The sequence below is a fragment of the Epargyreus clarus genome, unplaced genomic scaffold (assembly GCF_041222505.1).
Source record: "Epargyreus clarus isolate Ecla_fem2 unplaced genomic scaffold, WU_Ecla_fem_2.2 ptg000013l, whole genome shotgun sequence".
NCBI classification, from domain to species: Eukaryota; Metazoa; Arthropoda; class Insecta; order Lepidoptera; family Hesperiidae; genus Epargyreus; species Epargyreus clarus.
In genome coordinates this window covers 7743340-7765421 of record NW_027332221.1, presented here as the reverse complement: position 1 = coordinate 7765421, position 22082 = coordinate 7743340, and the positions used below count along the sequence as shown (strand labels likewise).

The following is a 22082-nucleotide window of genomic DNA, read 5'->3' as shown; positions in this document are numbered from 1 at the left end:
GTCACATCTCAACATTTTTGGTGTCCACGGATTCGTCTCTCTCTAACCTTTCACCGGATACCTCATTTTCTTTTGTCAGATAAATATTTTTCAAATTAATCCAATTCTTAGTTTTTGCACATTTTAGAATCAGTTTTTCGCCTATTTCTTGGCCCCCCCTCGTTAGATTTCTTCCATTTTTGTATTAATAGCTCCGTTGTAATAACACCTATCCGCCGACACCACTCGCGTCTCTGTACGAGTGGTGGTTCTCCCGGAATTCCTGGTTTTATACCCGAAAAATCGGAAAGTTTGCTCGCCTATATACTATATTATATACCTTATATATCTTATAAAAACTACATAAAACAATAGATTATACTTACCTCCGTCGATCCGCATTTGTAGAACCGCCATATCTGGAACACAAACAGAAAGCAGGAAGTGACCTTGAGTACCGAGGTGTAGTGGTTAAGTCGCTTACCGCCATACAAAGTATACTCTCTTCATTTTTGAAAGCCATTTTCTCCGTAGTCCGCCGTCACATCTCAACATTTTTGGTGTCCACGGATTCGTCTCTCTCTAACCTTTCACCGGATACCTCATTTTCTTTTGTCAGATAAATATTTTTCAAATTAATCCAATTCTTAGTTTTTGCACATTTTAGAATCAGTTTTTCGCCTATTTCTTGGCCCCCCCTCGTTAGATTTCTTCCATTTTTGTATTAATAGCTCCGTTGTAATAACACCTATCCGCCGACACCACTCGCGTCTCTGTACGAGTGGTGGTTCTCCCGGAATTCCTGGTTTTATACCCGAAAAATCGGAAAGTTTGCTCGCCTATATACTATATTATATACCTTATATATCTTATAAAAACTACATAAAACAATAGATTATACTTACCTCCGTCGATCCGCATTTGTAAAACCGCCATATCTGGAACACAAACAGAAAGCAGGAAGTGACCTTGAGTACCGAGGTGTAGTGGTTAAGTCGCTTACCGCCATACAAAGTATACTCTCTTCATTTTTGAAAGCCATTTTCTCCGTAGTCCGCCGTCACATCTCAACATTTTTGGTGTCCACGGATTCGTCTCTCTCTAACCTTTCACCGGATACCTCATTTTCTTTTGTCAGATAAATATTTTTCAAATTAATCCAATTCTTAGTTTTTGCACATTTTAGAATCAGTTTTTCGCCTATTTCTTGGCCCCCCCTCGTTAGATTTCTTCCATTTTTGTATTAATAGCTCCGTTGTAATAACACCTATCCGCCGACACCACTCGCGTCTCTGTACGAGTGGTGGTTCTCCCGGAATTCCTGGTTTTATACCCGAAAAATCGGAAAGTTTGCTCGCCTATATACTATATTATATACCTTATATATCTTATAAAAACTACATAAAACAATAGATTATACTTACCTCCGTCGATCCGCATTTGTAGAACCGCCATATCTGGAACACAAACAGAAAGCAGGAAGTGACCTTGAGTACCGAGGTGTAGTGGTTAAGTCGCTTACCGCCATACAAAGTATACTCTCTTCATTTTTGAAAGCCATTTTCTCCGTAGTCCGCCGTCACATCTCAACATTTTTGGTGTCCACGGATTCGTCTCTCTCTAACCTTTCACCGGATACCTCATTTTCTTTTGTCAGATAAATATTTTTCAAATTAATCCAATTCTTAGTTTTTGCACATTTTAGAATCAGTTTTTCGCCTATTTCTTGGCCCCCCCTCGTTAGATTTCTTCCATTTTTGTATTAATAGCTCCGTTGTAATAACACCTATCCGCCGACACCACTCGCGTCTCTGTACGAGTGGTGGTTCTCCCGGAATTCCTGGTTTTATACCCGAAAAATCGGAAAGTTTGCTCGCCTATATACTATATTATATACCTTATATATCTTATAAAAACTACATAAAACAATAGATTATACTTACCTCCGTCGATCCGCATTTGTAGAACCGCCATATCTGGAACACAAACAGAAAGCAGGAAGTGACCTTGAGTACCGAGGTGTAGTGGTTAAGTCGCTTACCGCCATACAAAGTATACTCTCTTCATTTTTGAAAGCCATTTTCTCCGTAGTCCGCCGTCACATCTCAACATTTTTGGTGTCCACGGATTCGTCTCTCTCTAACCTTTCACCGGATACCTCATTTTCTTTTGTCAGATAAATATTTTTCAAATTAATCCAATTCTTAGTTTTTGCACATTTTAGAATCAGTTTTTCGCCTATTTCTTGGCCCCCCCTCGTTAGATTTCTTCCATTTTTGTATTAATAGCTCCGTTGTAATAACACCTATCCGCCGACACCACTCGCGTCTCTGTACGAGTGGTGGTTCTCCCGGAATTCCTGGTTTTATACCCGAAAAATCGGAAAGTTTGCTCGCCTATATACTATATTATATACCTTATATATCTTATAAAAACTACATAAAACAATAGATTATACTTACCTCCGTCGATCCGCATTTGTAGAACCGCCATATCTGGAACACAAACAGAAAGCAGGAAGTGACCTTGAGTACCGAGGTGTAGTGGTTAAGTCGCTTACCGCCATACAAAGTATACTCTCTTCATTTTTGAAAGCCATTTTCTCCGTAGTCCGCCGTCACATCTCAACATTTTTGGTGTCCACGGATTCGTCTCTCTCTAACCTTTCACCGGATACCTCATTTTCTTTTGTCAGATAAATATTTTTCAAATTAATCCAATTCTTAGTTTTTGCACATTTTAGAATCAGTTTTTCGCCTATTTCTTGGCCCCCCCCCTCGTTAGATTTCTTCCATTTTTGTATTAATAGCTCCGTTGTAATAACACCTATCCGCCGACACCACTCGCGTCTCTGTACGAGTGGTGGTTCTCCCGGAATTCCTGGTTTTATACCCGAAAAATCGGAAAGTTTGCTCGCCTATATACTATATTATATACCTTATATATCTTATAAAAACTACATAAAACAATAGATTATACTTACCTCCGTCGATCCGCATTTGTAGAACCGCCATATCTGGAACACAAACAGAAAGCAGGAAGTGACCTTGAGTACCGAGGTGTAGTGGTTAAGTCGCTTACCGCCATACAAAGTATACTCTCTTCATTTTTGAAAGCCATTTTCTCCGTAGTCCGCCGTCACATCTCAACATTTTTGGTGTCCACGGATTCGTCTCTCTCTAACCTTTCACCGGATACCTCATTTTCTTTTGTCAGATAAATATTTTTCAAATTAATCCAATTCTTAGTTTTTGCACATTTTAGAATCAGTTTTTCGCCTATTTCTTGGCCCCCCCTCGTTAGATTTCTTCCATTTTTGTATTAATAGCTCCGTTGTAATAACACCTATCCGCCGACACCACTCGCGTCTCTGTACGAGTGGTGGTTCTCCCGGAATTCCTGGTTTTATACCCGAAAAATCGGAAAGTTTGCTCGCCTATATACTATATTATATACCTTATATATCTTATAAAAACTACATAAAACAATAGATTATACTTACCTCCGTCGATCCGCATTTGTAGAACCGCCATATCTGGAACACAAACAGAAAGCAGGAAGTGACCTTGAGTACCGAGGTGTAGTGGTTAAGTCGCTTACCGCCATACAAAGTATACTCTCTTCATTTTTGAAAGCCATTTTCTCCGTAGTCCGCCGTCACATCTCAACATTTTTGGTGTCCACGGATTCGTCTCTCTCTAACCTTTCACCGGATACCTCATTTTCTTTTGTCAGATAAATATTTTTCAAATTAATCCAATTCTTAGTTTTTGCACATTTTAGAATCAGTTTTTCGCCTATTTCTTGGCCCCCCCCCTCGTTAGATTTCTTCCATTTTTGTATTAATAGCTCCGTTGTAATAACACCTATCCGCCGACACCACTCGCGTCTCTGTACGAGTGGTGGTTCTCCCGGAATTCCTGGTTTTATACCCGAAAAATCGGAAAGTTTGCTCGCCTATATACTATATTATATACCTTATATATCTTATAAAAACTACATAAAACAATAGATTATACTTACCTCCGTCGATCCGCATTTGTAGAACCGCCATATCTGGAACACAAACAGAAAGCAGGAAGTGACCTTGAGTACCGAGGTGTAGTGGTTAAGTCGCTTACCGCCATACAAAGTATACTCTCTTCATTTTTGAAAGCCATTTTCTCCGTAGTCCGCCGTCACATCTCAACATTTTTGGTGTCCACGGATTCGTCTCTCTCTAACCTTTCACCGGATACCTCATTTTCTTTTGTCAGATAAATATTTTTCAAATTAATCCAATTCTTAGTTTTTGCACATTTTAGAATCAGTTTTTCGCCTATTTCTTGGCCCCCCCTCGTTAGATTTCTTCCATTTTTGTATTAATAGCTCCGTTGTAATAACACCTATCCGCCGACACCACTCGCGTCTCTGTACGAGTGGTGGTTCTCCCGGAATTCCTGGTTTTATACCCGAAAAATCGGAAAGTTTGCTCGCCTATATACTATATTATATACCTTATATATCTTATAAAAACTACATAAAACAATAGATTATACTTACCTCCGTCGATCCGCATTTGTAGAACCGCCATATCTGGAACACAAACAGAAAGCAGGAAGTGACCTTGAGTACCGAGGTGTAGTGGTTAAGTCGCTTACCGCCATACAAAGTATACTCTCTTCATTTTTGAAAGCCATTTTCTCCGTAGTCCGCCGTCACATCTCAACATTTTTGGTGTCCACGGATTCGTCTCTCTCTAACCTTTCACCGGATACCTCATTTTCTTTTGTCAGATAAATATTTTTCAAATTAATCCAATTCTTAGTTTTTGCACATTTTAGAATCAGTTTTTCGCCTATTTCTTGGCCCCCCCTCGTTAGATTTCTTCCATTTTTGTATTAATAGCTCCGTTGTAATAACACCTATCCGCCGACACCACTCGCGTCTCTGTACGAGTGGTGGTTCTCCCGGAATTCCTGGTTTTATACCCGAAAAATCGGAAAGTTTGCTCGCCTATATACTATATTATATACCTTATATATCTTATAAAAACTACATAAAACAATAGATTATACTTACCTCCGTCGATCCGCATTTGTAGAACCGCCATATCTGGAACACAAACAGAAAGCAGGAAGTGACCTTGAGTACCGAGGTGTAGTGGTTAAGTCGCTTACCGCCATACAAAGTATACTCTCTTCATTTTTGAAAGCCATTTTCTCCGTAGTCCGCCGTCACATCTCAACATTTTTGGTGTCCACGGATTCGTCTCTCTCTAACCTTTCACCGGATACCTCTTTTTCTTTTGTCAGATAAATATTTTTCAAATTAATCCAATTCTTAGTTTTTGCACATTTTAGAATCAGTTTTTCGCCTATTTCTTGGCCCCCCCTCGTTAGATTTCTTCCATTTTTGTATTAATAGCTCCGTTGTAATAACACCTATCCGCCGACACCACTCGCGTCTCTGTACGAGTGGTGGTTCTCCCGGAATTCCTGGTTTTATACCCGAAAAATCGGAAAGTTTGCTCGCCTATATACTATATTATATACCTTATATATCTTATAAAAACTACATAAAACAATAGATTATACTTACCTCCGTCGATCCGCATTTGTAGAACCGCCATATCTGGAACACAAACAGAAAGCAGGAAGTGACCTTGAGTACCGAGGTGTAGTGGTTAAGTCGCTTACCGCCATACAAAGTATACTCTCTTCATTTTTGAAAGCCATTTTCTCCGTAGTCCGCCGTCACATCTCAACATTTTTGGTGTCCACGGATTCGTCTCTCTCTAACCTTTCACCGGATACCTCATTTTCTTTTGTCAGATAAATATTTTTCAAATTAATCCAATTCTTAGTTTTTGCACATTTTAGAATCAGTTTTTCGCCTATTTCTTGGCCCCCCCCCCTCGTTAGATTTCTTCCATTTTTGTATTAATAGCTCCGTTGTAATAACACCTATCCGCCGACACCACTCGCGTCTCTGTACGAGTGGTGGTTCTCCCGGAATTCCTGGTTTTATACCCGAAAAATCGGAAAGTTTGCTCGCCTATATACTATATTATATACCTTATATATCTTATAAAAACTACATAAAACAATAGATTATACTTACCTCCGTCGATCCGCATTTGTAGAACCGCCATATCTGGAACACAAACAGAAAGCAGGAAGTGACCTTGAGTACCGAGGTGTAGTGGTTAAGTCGCTTACCGCCATACAAAGTATACTCTCTTCATTTTTGAAAGCCATTTTCTCCGTAGTCCGCCGTCACATCTCAACATTTTTGGTGTCCACGGATTCGTCTCTCTCTAACCTTTCACCGGATACCTCATTTTCTTTTGTCAGATAAATATTTTTCAAATTAATCCAATTCTTAGTTTTTGCACATTTTAGAATCAGTTTTTCGCCTATTTCTTGGCCCCCCCCCTCGTTAGATTTCTTCCATTTTTGTATTAATAGCTCCGTTGTAATAACACCTATCCGCCGACACCACTCGCGTCTCTGTACGAGTGGTGGTTCTCCCGGAATTCCTGGTTTTATACCCGAAAAATCGGAAAGTTTGCTCGCCTATATACTATATTATATACCTTATATATCTTATAAAAACTACATAAAACAATAGATTATACTTACCTCCGTCGATCCGCATTTGTAGAACCGCCATATCTGGAACACAAACAGAAAGCAGGAAGTGACCTTGAGTACCGAGGTGTAGTGGTTAAGTCGCTTACCGCCATACAAAGTATACTCTCTTCATTTTTGAAAGCCATTTTCTCCGTAGTCCGCCGTCACATCTCAACATTTTTGGTGTCCACGGATTCGTCTCTCTCTAACCTTTCACCGGATACCTCATTTTCTTTTGTCAGATAAATATTTTTCAAATTAATCCAATTCTTAGTTTTTGCACATTTTAGAATCAGTTTTTCGCCTATTTCTTGGCCCCCCCCCTCGTTAGATTTCTTCCATTTTTGTATTAATAGCTCCGTTGTAATAACACCTATCCGCCGACACCACTCGCGTCTCTGTACGAGTGGTGGTTCTCCCGGAATTCCTGGTTTTATACCCGAAAAATCGGAAAGTTTGCTCGCCTATATACTATATTATATACCTTATATATCTTATAAAAACTACATAAAACAATAGATTATACTTACCTCCGTCGATCCGCATTTGTAGAACCGCCATATCTGGAACACAAACAGAAAGCAGGAAGTGACCTTGAGTACCGAGGTGTAGTGGTTAAGTCGCTTACCGCCATACAAAGTATACTCTCTTCATTTTTGAAAGCCATTTTCTCCGTAGTCCGCCGTCACATCTCAACATTTTTGGTGTCCACGGATTCGTCTCTCTCTAACCTTTCACCGGATACCTCATTTTCTTTTGTCAGATAAATATTTTTCAAATTAATCCAATTCTTAGTTTTTGCACATTTTAGAATCAGTTTTTCGCCTATTTCTTGGCCCCCCCTCGTTAGATTTCTTCCATTTTTGTATTAATAGCTCCGTTGTAATAACACCTATCCGCCGACACCACTCGCGTCTCTGTACGAGTGGTGGTTCTCCCGGAATTCCTGGTTTTATACCCGAAAAATCGGAAAGTTTGCTCGCCTATATACTATATTATATACCTTATATATCTTATAAAAACTACATAAAACAATAGATTATACTTACCTCCGTCGATCCGCATTTGTAGAACCGCCATATCTGGAACACAAACAGAAAGCAGGAAGTGACCTTGAGTACCGAGGTGTAGTGGTTAAGTCGCTTACCGCCATACAAAGTATACTCTCTTCATTTTTGAAAGCCATTTTCTCCGTAGTCCGCCGTCACATCTCAACATTTTTGGTGTCCACGGATTCGTCTCTCTCTAACCTTTCACCGGATACCTCATTTTCTTTTGTCAGATAAATATTTTTCAAATTAATCCAATTCTTAGTTTTTGCACATTTTAGAATCAGTTTTTCGCCTATTTCTTGGCCCCCCCTCGTTAGATTTCTTCCATTTTTGTATTAATAGCTCCGTTGTAATAACACCTATCCGCCGACACCACTCGCGTCTCTGTACGAGTGGTGGTTCTCCCGGAATTCCTGGTTTTATACCCGAAAAATCGGAAAGTTTGCTCGCCTATATACTATATTATATACCTTATATATCTTATAAAAACTACATAAAACAATAGATTATACTTACCTCCGTCGATCCGCATTTGTAGAACCGCCATATCTGGAACACAAACAGAAAGCAGGAAGTGACCTTGAGTACCGAGGTGTAGTGGTTAAGTCGCTTACCGCCATACAAAGTATACTCTCTTCATTTTTGAAAGCCATTTTCTCCGTAGTCCGCCGTCACATCTCAACATTTTTGGTGTCCACGGATTCGTCTCTCTCTAACCTTTCACCGGATACCTCATTTTCTTTTGTCAGATAAATATTTTTCAAATTAATCCAATTCTTAGTTTTTGCACATTTTAGAATCAGTTTTTCGCCTATTTCTTGGCCCCCCCTCGTTAGATTTCTTCCATTTTTGTATTAATAGCTCCGTTGTAATAACACCTATCCGCCGACACCACTCGCGTCTCTGTACGAGTGGTGGTTCTCCCGGAATTCCTGGTTTTATACCCGAAAAATCGGAAAGTTTGCTCGCCTATATACTATATTATATACCTTATATATCTTATAAAAACTACATAAAACAATAGATTATACTTACCTCCGTCGATCCGCATTTGTAGAACCGCCATATCTGGAACACAAACAGAAAGCAGGAAGTGACCTTGAGTACCGAGGTGTAGTGGTTAAGTCGCTTACCGCCATACAAAGTATACTCTCTTCATTTTTGAAAGCCATTTTCTCCGTAGTCCGCCGTCACATCTCAACATTTTTGGTGTCCACGGATTCGTCTCTCTCTAACCTTTCACCGGATACCTCATTTTCTTTTGTCAGATAAATATTTTTCAAATTAATCCAATTCTTAGTTTTTGCACATTTTAGAATCAGTTTTTCGCCTATTTCTTGGCCCCCCCTCGTTAGATTTCTTCCATTTTTGTATTAATAGCTCCGTTGTAATAACACCTATCCGCCGACACCACTCGCGTCTCTGTACGAGTGGTGGTTCTCCCGGAATTCCTGGTTTTATACCCGAAAAATCGGAAAGTTTGCTCGCCTATATACTATATTATATACCTTATATATCTTATAAAAACTACATAAAACAATAGATTATACTTACCTCCGTCGATCCGCATTTGTAAAACCGCCATATCTGGAACACAAACAGAAAGCAGGAAGTGACCTTGAGTACCGAGGTGTAGTGGTTAAGTCGCTTACCGCCATACAAAGTATACTCTCTTCATTTTTGAAAGCCATTTTCTCCGTAGTCCGCCGTCACATCTCAACATTTTTGGTGTCCACGGATTCGTCTCTCTCTAACCTTTCACCGGATACCTCATTTTCTTTTGTCAGATAAATATTTTTCAAATTAATCCAATTCTTAGTTTTTGCACATTTTAGAATCAGTTTTTCGCCTATTTCTTGGCCCCCCCTCGTTAGATTTCTTCCATTTTTGTATTAATAGCTCCGTTGTAATAACACCTATCCGCCGACACCACTCGCGTCTCTGTACGAGTGGTGGTTCTCCCGGAATTCCTGGTTTTATACCCGAAAAATCGGAAAGTTTGCTCGCCTATATACTATATTATATACCTTATATATCTTATAAAAACTACATAAAACAATAGATTATACTTACCTCCGTCGATCCGCATTTGTAGAACCGCCATATCTGGAACACAAACAGAAAGCAGGAAGTGACCTTGAGTACCGAGGTGTAGTGGTTAAGTCGCTTACCGCCATACAAAGTATACTCTCTTCATTTTTGAAAGCCATTTTCTCCGTAGTCCGCCGTCACATCTCAACATTTTTGGTGTCCACGGATTCGTCTCTCTCTAACCTTTCACCGGATACCTCATTTTCTTTTGTCAGATAAATATTTTTCAAATTAATCCAATTCTTAGTTTTTGCACATTTTAGAATCAGTTTTTCGCCTATTTCTTGCCCCCCCCTCGTTAGATTTCTTCCATTTTTGTATTAATAGCTCCGTTGTAATAACACCTATCCGCCGACACCACTCGCGTCTCTGTACGAGTGGTGGTTCTCCCGGAATTCCTGGTTTTATACCCGAAAAATCGGAAAGTTTGCTCGCCTATATACTATATTATATACCTTATATATCTTATAAAAACTACATAAAACAATAGATTATACTTACCTCCGTCGATCCGCATTTGTAGAACCGCCATATCTGGAACACAAACAGAAAGCAGGAAGTGACCTTGAGTACCGAGGTGTAGTGGTTAAGTCGCTTACCGCCATACAAAGTATACTCTCTTCATTTTTGAAAGCCATTTTCTCCGTAGTCCGCCGTCACATCTCAACATTTTTGGTGTCCACGGATTCGTCTCTCTCTAACCTTTCACCGGATACCTCATTTTCTTTTGTCAGATAAATATTTTTCAAATTAATCCAATTCTTAGTTTTTGCACATTTTAGAATCAGTTTTTCGCCTATTTCTTGGCCCCCCCCTCGTTAGATTTCTTCCATTTTTGTATTAATAGCTCCGTTGTAATAACACCTATCCGCCGACACCACTCGCGTCTCTGTACGAGTGGTGGTTCTCCCGGAATTCCTGGTTTTATACCCGAAAAATCGGAAAGTTTGCTCGCCTATATACTATATTATATACCTTATATATCTTATAAAAACTACATAAAACAATAGATTATACTTACCTCCGTCGATCCGCATTTGTAGAACCGCCATATCTGGAACACAAACAGAAAGCAGGAAGTGACCTTGAGTACCGAGGTGTAGTGGTTAAGTCGCTTACCGCCATACAAAGTATACTCTCTTCATTTTTGAAAGCCATTTTCTCCGTAGTCCGCCGTCACATCTCAACATTTTTGGTGTCCACGGATTCGTCTCTCTCTAACCTTTCACCGGATACCTCATTTTCTTTTGTCAGATAAATATTTTTCAAATTAATCCAATTCTTAGTTTTTGCACATTTTAGAATCAGTTTTTCGCCTATTTCTTGGCCCCCCCCTCGTTAGATTTCTTCCATTTTTGTATTAATAGCTCCGTTGTAATAACACCTATCCGCCGACACCACTCGCGTCTCTGTACGAGTGGTGGTTCTCCCGGAATTCCTGGTTTTATACCCGAAAAATCGGAAAGTTTGCTCGCCTATATACTATATTATATACCTTATATATCTTATAAAAACTACATAAAACAATAGATTATACTTACCTCCGTCGATCCGCATTTGTAGAACCGCCATATCTGGAACACAAACAGAAAGCAGGAAGTGACCTTGAGTACCGAGGTGTAGTGGTTAAGTCGCTTACCGCCATACAAAGTATACTCTCTTCATTTTTGAAAGCCATTTTCTCCGTAGTCCGCCGTCACATCTCAACATTTTTGGTGTCCACGGATTCGTCTCTCTCTAACCTTTCACCGGATACCTCATTTTCTTTTGTCAGATAAATATTTTTCAAATTAATCCAATTCTTAGTTTTTGCACATTTTAGAATCAGTTTTTCGCCTATTTCTTGGCCCCCCCCCTCGTTAGATTTCTTCCATTTTTGTATTAATAGCTCCGTTGTAATAACACCTATCCGCCGACACCACTCGCGTCTCTGTACGAGTGGTGGTTCTCCCGGAATTCCTGGTTTTATACCCGAAAAATCGGAAAGTTTGCTCGCCTATATACTATATTATATACCTTATATATCTTATAAAAACTACATAAAACAATAGATTATACTTACCTCCGTCGATCCGCATTTGTAGAACCGCCATATCTGGAACACAAACAGAAAGCAGGAAGTGACCTTGAGTACCGAGGTGTAGTGGTTAAGTCGCTTACCGCCATACAAAGTATACTCTCTTCATTTTTGAAAGCCATTTTCTCCGTAGTCCGCCGTCACATCTCAACATTTTTGGTGTCCACGGATTCGTCTCTCTCTAACCTTTCACCGGATACCTCATTTTCTTTTGTCAGATAAATATTTTTCAAATTAATCCAATTCTTAGTTTTTGCACATTTTAGAATCAGTTTTTCGCCTATTTCTTGGCCCCCCCTCGTTAGATTTCTTCCATTTTTGTATTAATAGCTCCGTTGTAATAACACCTATCCGCCGACACCACTCGCGTCTCTGTACGAGTGGTGGTTCTCCCGGAATTCCTGGTTTTATACCCGAAAAATCGGAAAGTTTGCTCGCCTATATACTATATTATATACCTTATATATCTTATAAAAACTACATAAAACAATAGATTATACTTACCTCCGTCGATCCGCATTTGTAGAACCGCCATATCTGGAACACAAACAGAAAGCAGGAAGTGACCTTGAGTACCGAGGTGTAGTGGTTAAGTCGCTTACCGCCATACAAAGTATACTCTCTTCATTTTTGAAAGCCATTTTCTCCGTAGTCCGCCGTCACATCTCAACATTTTTGGTGTCCACGGATTCGTCTCTCTCTAACCTTTCACCGGATACCTCATTTTCTTTTGTCAGATAAATATTTTTCAAATTAATCCAATTCTTAGTTTTTGCACATTTTAGAATCGGTTTTTCGCCTATCCGGAGGGTAGCTCGGACGGCTGTCACAGTGTGCTGTGTTTTTAAGAAAAAAAATTAGAAATATTATAAATAAGGCTCTTTTTGCACAAATATTTGAATATAATATAAGGACAGTTTAGTAGTGTTGCTATAAAGTGTAGTTATCACTGTGGATATAGTGTATTCAGTGTTCTGAGGTGTAATCAGCTGATTGTATAACAGCTGTTTGTCACGGTAGTGCTTGTCAGAACTGCGTAAACTGCGTGACCGCGGATAACTGCATCAATCAGTGTTAAGTGCTATTTAACAGTTAAGCGAACTTGATAATTAAACAAATCATTTAATCACAACTTTTAATCAAATTAATATCAAATAAATTAACTTAAATCTACTTATAATAACACAGCGACATCTGTCGGCAATATACAGAACTATAACACAGTTACTATACTAAACAATCATGAACAAGTGTGGCACTTGCGGAAGATTTGCGTCTACTATTGACGGGGCTAAATGCTCGAAATGCTCAAGCTTATTTCATAGGCAATGTGTCAACATAAGCAATGAAGTTAGAATTTCGAGTAAATGGCAGTGTCGTGAATGTAAGCCCAAGGGTTCAGGCGCTAGCGCTGCGACCGCGACACCTAGCTCCGGTAGCCCAGATAATGACTTTGTCGACGCGTTAGTAGATGGCTCCGCTAGAGGGCGTAACGTGAGTGTCGAACTAGCTAATGAAATTAAATTAATTCGAGAGAGTCTTACTACAATTGCCCAGGAGATGACAACTTTCAGATTAGAGATGACAAAGATAAACTCGAATGTAACTGAGCTAAGTACTAAGCTAGGCGACGTTGAAAATAGGGTTTCAGTTCTTGAACAACGGGCGTCTGATGCGCAGAAGTCCTCGCCTATCTCCAAAGTAGAAGAGTCATTGTCCGAATTAACATGTCGGATTAATGATCGGGACCAAGAACTGCTCCTTAATGATATTGAAATATCTGGTGTTCCCGAAGGAAGAGGGGAAAATCAAATGCATATTGTCACATTGCTGGCGAGTAAACTCGGCGTTACTTTGGATGAGCGGGACGTGGTGAGTGCGACGCGTACGGGCGCAATCCGTGATCTTACACCGGACGCTGATAAGCCCAGCAAACCTCGTCATATTATTTTGCGTCTCGCTCGGCGTTCCGTTCGCGATAATTTGTTAAAAGCGGCACGCGTGCGCCGCGGGGCCGACACCGCTGGACTGGACATAGGAAAGGAGCCGCGTAGATTTTATTTTAACGAACGCCTAACTCGCGCTAATAAGCAACTGTTTTATGAGGCTCGTGAGGCAGGTCGTCGAAAGGGATGGCGATACGTGTGGACACGGGATGGCCGTATTTTTGCTCGTCGCGATGGTGACACACCGCGACTCCGTATTCGCACTGCATTGGACATGGTTAAGATTTTTGGGACATAAGTTGTTGGAGTTTGTACTCATTTAAATTAGTTTTTTATGTTCCATTTATTGTTGATATAAACAAATTTTCAAAGCTTATTTATTTTATCTTAATACATACATACGTACAACGTACTGAAGTCTTGCTTACTAGTGTTTGTTATAGAATGCAATACCCTGATATGTGTCTCGGGATATATTACATGGTTAATATTTTAATATCTATAGACTGTCTTACGTGGATTGTTGATATTTCGTGTATGCGGTCCCATATATTACTTCCTTTTCTGTTTTGTATGTACATAGATCAGTGTTGCAGCATAAAGTGCACAATAAATATTTCACTTGCAATTGCGCTGTTTATAAGTTTATTTATATCGCATATTGTCGATATTTGGTATGTATTTGTTGCAAGGTATATGCAGTTTATTTATTTAATCTCATTGCAAAAATGCTGTCGAAAATTATTTATTACTAATTTAATACAATTTTTTATTCGCCGTGGTGCTGTCTCTATTACGAATAATAATCAATATAACAATGATTAACTTAAATAAGTTTAAAATTGGTTTTCTAAATCCCGGCTCCCTCGGTACCCGACACGATGAGTTCTCTGTAGCAATGAAGCAGCACGATGTGGATATCATGGCCATCAACGAGACCTGGCTTCGAGCAGGTGAGGAGGGACGTGCGCCTTTTATATCGGGTTATCGGTTGCGACATATCCCTCGGCCAGCCGAAATTCGTACCCGTGGTGGCGGAATAGGATTTTATCTGCGGCATGACTAACGTACGCGCACTCTCCAGCATCCTATTTGTCCCACGGTGGAGCAAATGTGGTTATGCTTAAAAGTTAATGGTAAATCGCTTCTTGTTGGTACCGCCTACAGACCACCATGGTTATGCGCACAAATATTCCTTGATGCGCTCAGTGAGTCACTATCCAGTTTTAGAGGGTACGATTATGTGGTCTTACTGGGTGACTTTAACATTAATATTCTAAACAATTATAATGTAGGTACCAAAATGTTATATGAATTTCTTAGGTGTAATAATTTAACACAGTATGTTGAGGAACCGACACATTTCACCGACAGTAGTGAGACACTTATTGACGTCGTATGCGCCGATGCACCAGTATCAAGTATACAGGTGGACCATATTAAAGATTTGAGTAGCCATGCTATAATTATTTGTGAACTTGACTTCCCTAAGCTCCGTCCATTGTCTAAATGGGTTGTGCACAGACCATTAAAGGATATCGATATGACTCTTTTTGAAGAAACTTTAAAAAATATTAACTGGATCTCTATTTCGTCTTTGCAGGATGTAAACGATATAGTTCGATCTTTTAATGGTGTAGTTTTGGATATATATAATTTATACGCTCCCCTGAAAAAAGTTTGTGTTAAGGAGAATAACTATCCCTGGGTGACATATAACATCAGATGTATGATGAGGAAACGCAACCAGGCTCAAATTCGAGCCCGCAAGACCAAGTTAGACGTTCACAGATTGCATTATAAAGAATTGAAAGCTGTAGTTAACGCCGCTATGGTCTCTGAAAAGAGGGCTTACTTTAAATTTTATATAAATTCTAAAACTAAACAACCTAGAACAATGTGGAAGCACATTAAGCAACACGTGGTAGTAAAAAATAAAGACACTTCTCTTCCTATCCATCTTAACGATGCGGATGCGATAAACGATCATTTTCTCAATGTCCCTGGAAACACCACCGTTCCTTTAGCCAATCTAACATTTTATGAATTTCATCGTTTCACTAACGCCTCGTTCGAATTTACAACAATTTCAGAACATGACGTGGGAATGTTTTTAAATACCTTGCAATCCAACGCAACAGGATATGACGGTATCTCTCTTGACATGATACGGTTACTACTTCCAGACTGCCTCCCAACCATAACAAACTTAATAAATAAGTCTTTTGAGACGAGTACCTACCCTGATTTATGGAAAATAGCTGTCGTAAAGCCAATATCAAAAGTGACGAACCCGGATGGGATGTCCGACTTGCGCCCTATCAGTATTCTGCCGTGCCTGTCTAAAATAATGGAAAAGGTAGCGTATAATCAGTTATTTAACTATTTTGAATGTAACAAAATTTTCCCTATGTATCAATCTGGTTTTAGAAGGCATCGTGGTACCTCAACCGCCTTGATTGATGTGGTAGACAATATTATCACGTCGCAGGCCAATGGAGAGAGCACTATATTGACTTTGCTTGATTTCTCGCGCGCCTTCGAAACCTTAAATGTGTCTCTTTTGCTCTCAAAGTTAGCATATTATGGCGTCGGAACAAAAGCTATTAAATGGTTTGACTCGTATTTTACCTGTCGCCTGCAACAAGTAGAAACACAAGAGGGTTCTACCGGAAGGACTACTACTTCCTCTTGTCGACATGTTGGTCGGGGTGTTCCACAGGGTTCTATTTTGGGTCCACTACTTTTTATATTATACAGTGCAGATATCGTAAATGCAATAAAACATTGTAGGTATCATTTATACGCGGACGATCTGCAAATCTACATTTCATTTAAGCCTTGTGATTTAAGTATAGCTGTGGCCAAACTAAACTCCGATTTAGAGCGCATATGTTTATGGTCTGAGCATAATACTTTAGTTCTGAACCCAAATAAAAGCAAATACATGATTCTTGGTACACCGACCCAAATACGTAAAGTTACCGCCAAAATACTCCCAATCGTCCTAAATGGGCAGCCGATCGACAGAGTATTAGAAGCGCGTAACCTTGGCGTATTGATGGACGAGAACCTGCGTTTTGAAAGGCATGTCATAGATATTGCTCGTAACTGCTTCTATCGATTAAAAGTCTTATACCGCATTCGTGACTATCTCAGTGTTACATTGCGTATTTATCTTTGTGATAGTCTCATTCTATCAAAGTTTAATTATGCCGATACACTTCTCGAACCGCGTTTATTAGCTCGCTCCAAAAAAGTAATACAGCGTGTTCAAAATGCCTGTGCAAGGTTCTGTTTCAATATTCCACCGCGTGCCCACGTTACTCCTTTCTTAAATAGCGCAAATATATTGAAGATGGACTTCCGTAGGCGCTTACACTTCGCCACTTTACTATTCGGTATTGTAAAGAAAGAGGAGCCTAAATACCTGTTTGACAAGTTGAAATGGGCAAGAGATTATAATCAGACGCATAGTTCTAGGTCCACCTGTAGGCCGCTACTATATCCGTATAGCTCCTCGGCTGCTTTTAGAGGAAGTTTCAAATACAGCGCCACGAAATGCTGGAACAATCTGCCTCCGCCTCTTCGTAGCCTAAAAACAACAATAATCTCATTCAATAAAAATTACAAACTGTTCTTATTAGATGAACAAAAATTGAGTGGTTAAGTAGATCAACCAAGTGCCACTATGCTTGGAACTTTGTATATACGTATACCCGAAGATAAAATTAACATAATGTATTAATTTATTACATCTAACAATTTAGCATATCCTAGGATTATTATTAGACATTACTCACCACAATTACATATTTCATAAATCGCATACATATCTTAATACATTACAATTTATATTACAACTGTAGTTATTTAATTATACTATTAATTTTACGTATATTTAGGGTAGATAAAGGTATATATCTCGTTAAAGTAATTTGCAATACGTTTATTAATTATTATTAAATAACCTGTTGATCTACTTACCTATTCTGTGTTGCTAATGAGTGGTTGGCGTTGTTCCTATACTCCTGATTTCCAGCGGCTGGGTAACCGACGGTAATCTGTTCAATTGTAGGTTATACTTTATTATTCGCGCATAGCATGTTCCTGCATCCTTCCTTACGCTTCGGCACCTTAAAAATTAAACTACATTTATAATACAAGGTTAAATTAAATACTCTAATAGAACGTAGATAACAGATATACTAACTTTTCGTTTAACATACTCGTTCTTACACGTAATCGTTATTTTCTTAATATTAGTTCACTTTTGTAACACAAAACGGCACTTATTGAGCATCACAATGTTTATAGTAGGTTAATATAAAATTAATAAAAAAAATAGGGTAGAAGAATTTTTTCTTTTTTTCTCCCGTTTACAACACTTGGCACGATGTATACTGCACAGCCTTCCGAGCAACGTTCGCATACGGTCCGGGCTGAAAATCAGTTGCCGAGATCCAATCTCGGTTTTTTTCTGAGCTCCGGAACCTTTTTCACAGACTTTAGCTGCAACACTCGATTATGTATTTTGTTTGTTTTTATTTTTTAATTTACTTTATTATTTTCAGTTTTTTTTTTTTTTTATATTTTGTGTAATTTTATTTCTTAAGAAAATTTAGTCAATAAGTTCATAATTAAGTTTGTGTTTCCATATGTGTATTTTTGGATTTCATTGTTTATTGTGTGTTATAATTTGTTGTTGTTGCTTAAGTTCTTGAAATAAATAATCTATCTATCTATCTATCTATCTATCTATTTCTTGGCCCCCCCCCTCGTTAGATTTCTTCCATTTTTGTATTAATAGCTCCGTTGTAATAACACCTATCCGCCGACACCACTCGCGTCTCTGTACGAGTGGTGGTTCTCCCGGAATTCCTGGTTTTATACCCGAAAAATCGGAAAGTTTGCTCGCCTATATACTATATTATATACCTTATATATCTTATAAAAACTACATAAAACAATAGATTATACTTACCTCCGTCGATCCGCATTTGTAGAACCGCCATATCTGGAACACAAACAGAAAGCAGGAAGTGACCTTGAGTACCGAGGTGTAGTGGTTAAGTCGCTTACCGCCATACAAAGTATACTCTCTTCATTTTTGAAAGCCATTTTCTCCGTAGTCCGCCGTCACATCTCAACATTTTTGGTGTCCACGGATTCGTCTCTCTCTAACCTTTCACCGGATACCTAATTTTCTTTTGTCAGATAAATATTTTTCAAATTAATCCAATTCTTAGTTTTTGCACATTTTAGAATCAGTTTTTCGCCTATTTCTTGGCCCCCCCTCGTTAGATTTCTTCCATTTTTGTATTAATAGCTCCGTTGTAATAACACCTATCCGCCGACACCACTCGCGTCTCTGTACGAGTGGTGGTTCTCCCGGAATTCCTGGTTTTATACCCGAAAAATCGGAAAGTTTGCTCGCCTATATACTATATTATATACCTTATATATCTTATAAAAACTATATAAAACAATAGATTATACTTACCTCCGTCGATCCGCATTTGTAGAACCGCCATATCTGGAACACAAACAGAAAGCAGGAAGTGACCTTGAGTACCGAGGTGTAGTGGTTAAGTCGCTTACCGCCATACAAAGTATACTCTCTTCATTTTTGAAAGCCATTTTCTCCGTAGTCCGCCGTCACATCTCAACATTTTTGGTGTCCACGGATTCGTCTCTCTCTAACCTTTCACCGGATACCTCATTTTCTTTTGTCAGATAAATATTTTTCAAATTAATCCAATTCTTAGTTTTTGCACATTTTAGAATCAGTTTTTCGCCTATTTCTTGGCCCCCCCCCTCGTTAGATTTCTTCCATTTTTGTATTAATAGCTCCGTTGTAATAACACCTATCCGCCGACACCACTCGCGTCTCTGTACGAGTGGTGGTTCTCCCGGAATCCCTGGTTTTATACCCGAAAAATCGGAAAGTTTGCTCGCCTATATAATAATAATAATAATAATAATAATAATAATAATATAATTTATTCACCACAATTGCAGTACACAGTACAATTTCTTAAAACTAAATATACTAAAATAAAAATTAAAAAATAAATTTAAGAAAAAAAACAAAAATCACAAAAAAACAAAAGTAATAACAACAAGAAAAACAAAAAAAAAAATAATAATAAAGAAATAAAAACTTGAACAAAAACAAACAAAAGGCAATAACAAAACAAAGGTTATAATTATCTAGTGCTGTTAAAGTACTATGCGCTGCAACAATCGCGAAAGGGTGCAAACTCAGAATTCTGCCATGAGCGGTTAAAAACACCTACCCACAGCTCTGGTTTTCAGTTTGCCCCATGATACGAGGCGGCTCGGACGGCCGCCGCCTGCCCGACACAGTTATCTTACAAATAATTTTTGATGTACCTGTATAATATACATATATTCGAAACTCCACTGGATTACTACTCATTGTTTATATAAATTGGTAAGTACAAATATTTTATAGACACATGTACACTACAAATAATCTTATTATTGAGCCAAGAAATTTTAAGTAGTATCTTATTATTCACAGGACGACTGAGAATGGAACATTTCCGTATGACTATAGCCATGCGCTCCGATCATACCCTCCCACTACCCAGTAGCACCGCGCCCGAAATGTGGAAACCAGCATCCATGCCAATGAGCTACAAATTAGAGGTAGGTTATGGTTACTTCAGATTAAGCCCTAACTAGAACTAAGGCAAAGGAATTATAATAGGTATACAATATATATGTGTGTGGTATAAAATATGTGTACGTGTGCGAGCGTTGTTCAATATGGGATAATAACTCTTTACTATGTTTCCTATTATACCTTAGTTAGTTATTATCTTCTTTTTGTTTTTGTAATAGTAACATTTTTAGTTTATATTTAAAACTCCCTATTGTTTTTAGGTTCCGAAGAGGAGGCGGTATGTTATTCCAACATTTCGTGGCGCTGTACCTGAAGCTGCCCCTGAAGGCAGCTGAGCAGTAGGATGGGTACCACAATTTGTCTGGAGCTGATCTGGTTCTATCGTGTAAATAATCTCTGGCCCACGCCAGCTTATTGAAGAGGTAAAGCGATTCTTTATTTTTTATAATGCCAAATAGTAACGTGGCGAGATGTAAGTGCCTGCGAAGGTCCATTTTTAGTATGTTGGCTGTATTAATATAGGGAGTAACGTGAGAGCGAGGCGGGATGTTAAAACAAAAACGCGCACAGGCATTCTGTACTCGTTGGATGACTTTCTTTGTACGTGCTAGAAGTCGTGGCCCAATAAGAGTGTCCCCATAATTTAATTTAGACAGAACAAGTGCTTCACAGAGATTAACGCGCAATGTCTCACTAAGATAATCTCTTATACGGTATAATATTTTTAGCCTATAATAACAGTTACGTACCGTGTTCATAATATACTTCTCAAATCTAAGATTTTCATCAATGACGACCCCAAGATCTCGTGCTTCTGTCACTCTTTCTATTTGTTCTCCGTTTAAAGTAATCGTCGGCCTTTTTGCACCAATCTTACGGATCTGTGTTGGTGTTCCCAAAATCAAAAACTTTGTTTTTTTCGGGTTCCGGGGTTCCGGGGTTATATACTATATTATATACCTTATATATCTTATAAAAACTACATAAAACAATAGATTATACTTACCTCCGTCGATCCGCATTTGTAGAACCGCCATATCTGGAACACAAACAGAAAGCAGGAAGTGACCTTGAGTACCGAGGTGTAGTGGTTAAGTCGCTTACCGCCATACAAAGTATACTCTCTTCATTTTTGAAAGCCATTTTCTCCGTAGTCCGCCGTCACATCTCAACATTTTTGGTGTCCACGGATTCGTCTCTCTCTAACCTTTCACCGGATACCTCATTTTCTTTTGTCAGATAAATATTTTTCAAATTAATCCAATTCTTAGTTTTTGCACATTTTAGAATCAGTTTTTCGCCTATTTCTTGGCCCCCCCTCGTTAGATTTCTTCCATTTTTGTATTAATAGCTCCGTTGTAATAACACCTATCCGCCGACACCACTCGCGTCTCTGTACGAGTGGTGGTTCTCCCGGAATTCCTGGTTTTATACCCGAAAAATCGGAAAGTTTGCTCGCCTATATACTATATTATATACCTTATATATCTTATAAAAACTACATAAAACAATAGATTATACTTACCTCCGTCGATCCGCATTTGTAGAACCGCCATATCTGGAACACAAACAGAAAGCAGGAAGTGACCTTGAGTACCGAGGTGTAGTGGTTAAGTCGCTTACCGCCATACAAAGTATACTCTCTTCATTTTTGAAAGCCATTTTCTCCGT

The 22082-nt window shown here is 38.8% G+C and overlaps 2 long non-coding RNA genes across 2 annotated transcripts; one reads left to right on the top strand and one right to left on the bottom strand.

Moving 5' to 3' along the window:
- Window positions 1–16717: 16717 nt before the first annotated feature.
- Window positions 16718–18510, bottom strand: LOC140746705 (uncharacterized). The gene is made up of 3 exons (XR_012102813.1): window positions 17973–18510; window positions 17747–17895; window positions 16718–17354 (listed from the first exon to the last, which is right to left on the bottom strand). It is a non-coding gene; the product is annotated as an uncharacterized LOC140746705 (long non-coding RNA).
- A 1381-nt stretch (window positions 18511–19891) lies between these two features.
- On the top strand, window positions 19892–21329 carry LOC140746704 (uncharacterized). The gene is made up of 3 exons (XR_012102812.1): window positions 19892–20216; window positions 20307–20434; window positions 20672–21329. It is a non-coding gene; the product is annotated as an uncharacterized LOC140746704 (long non-coding RNA).
- Window positions 21330–22082: the final 753 nt, after the last annotated feature.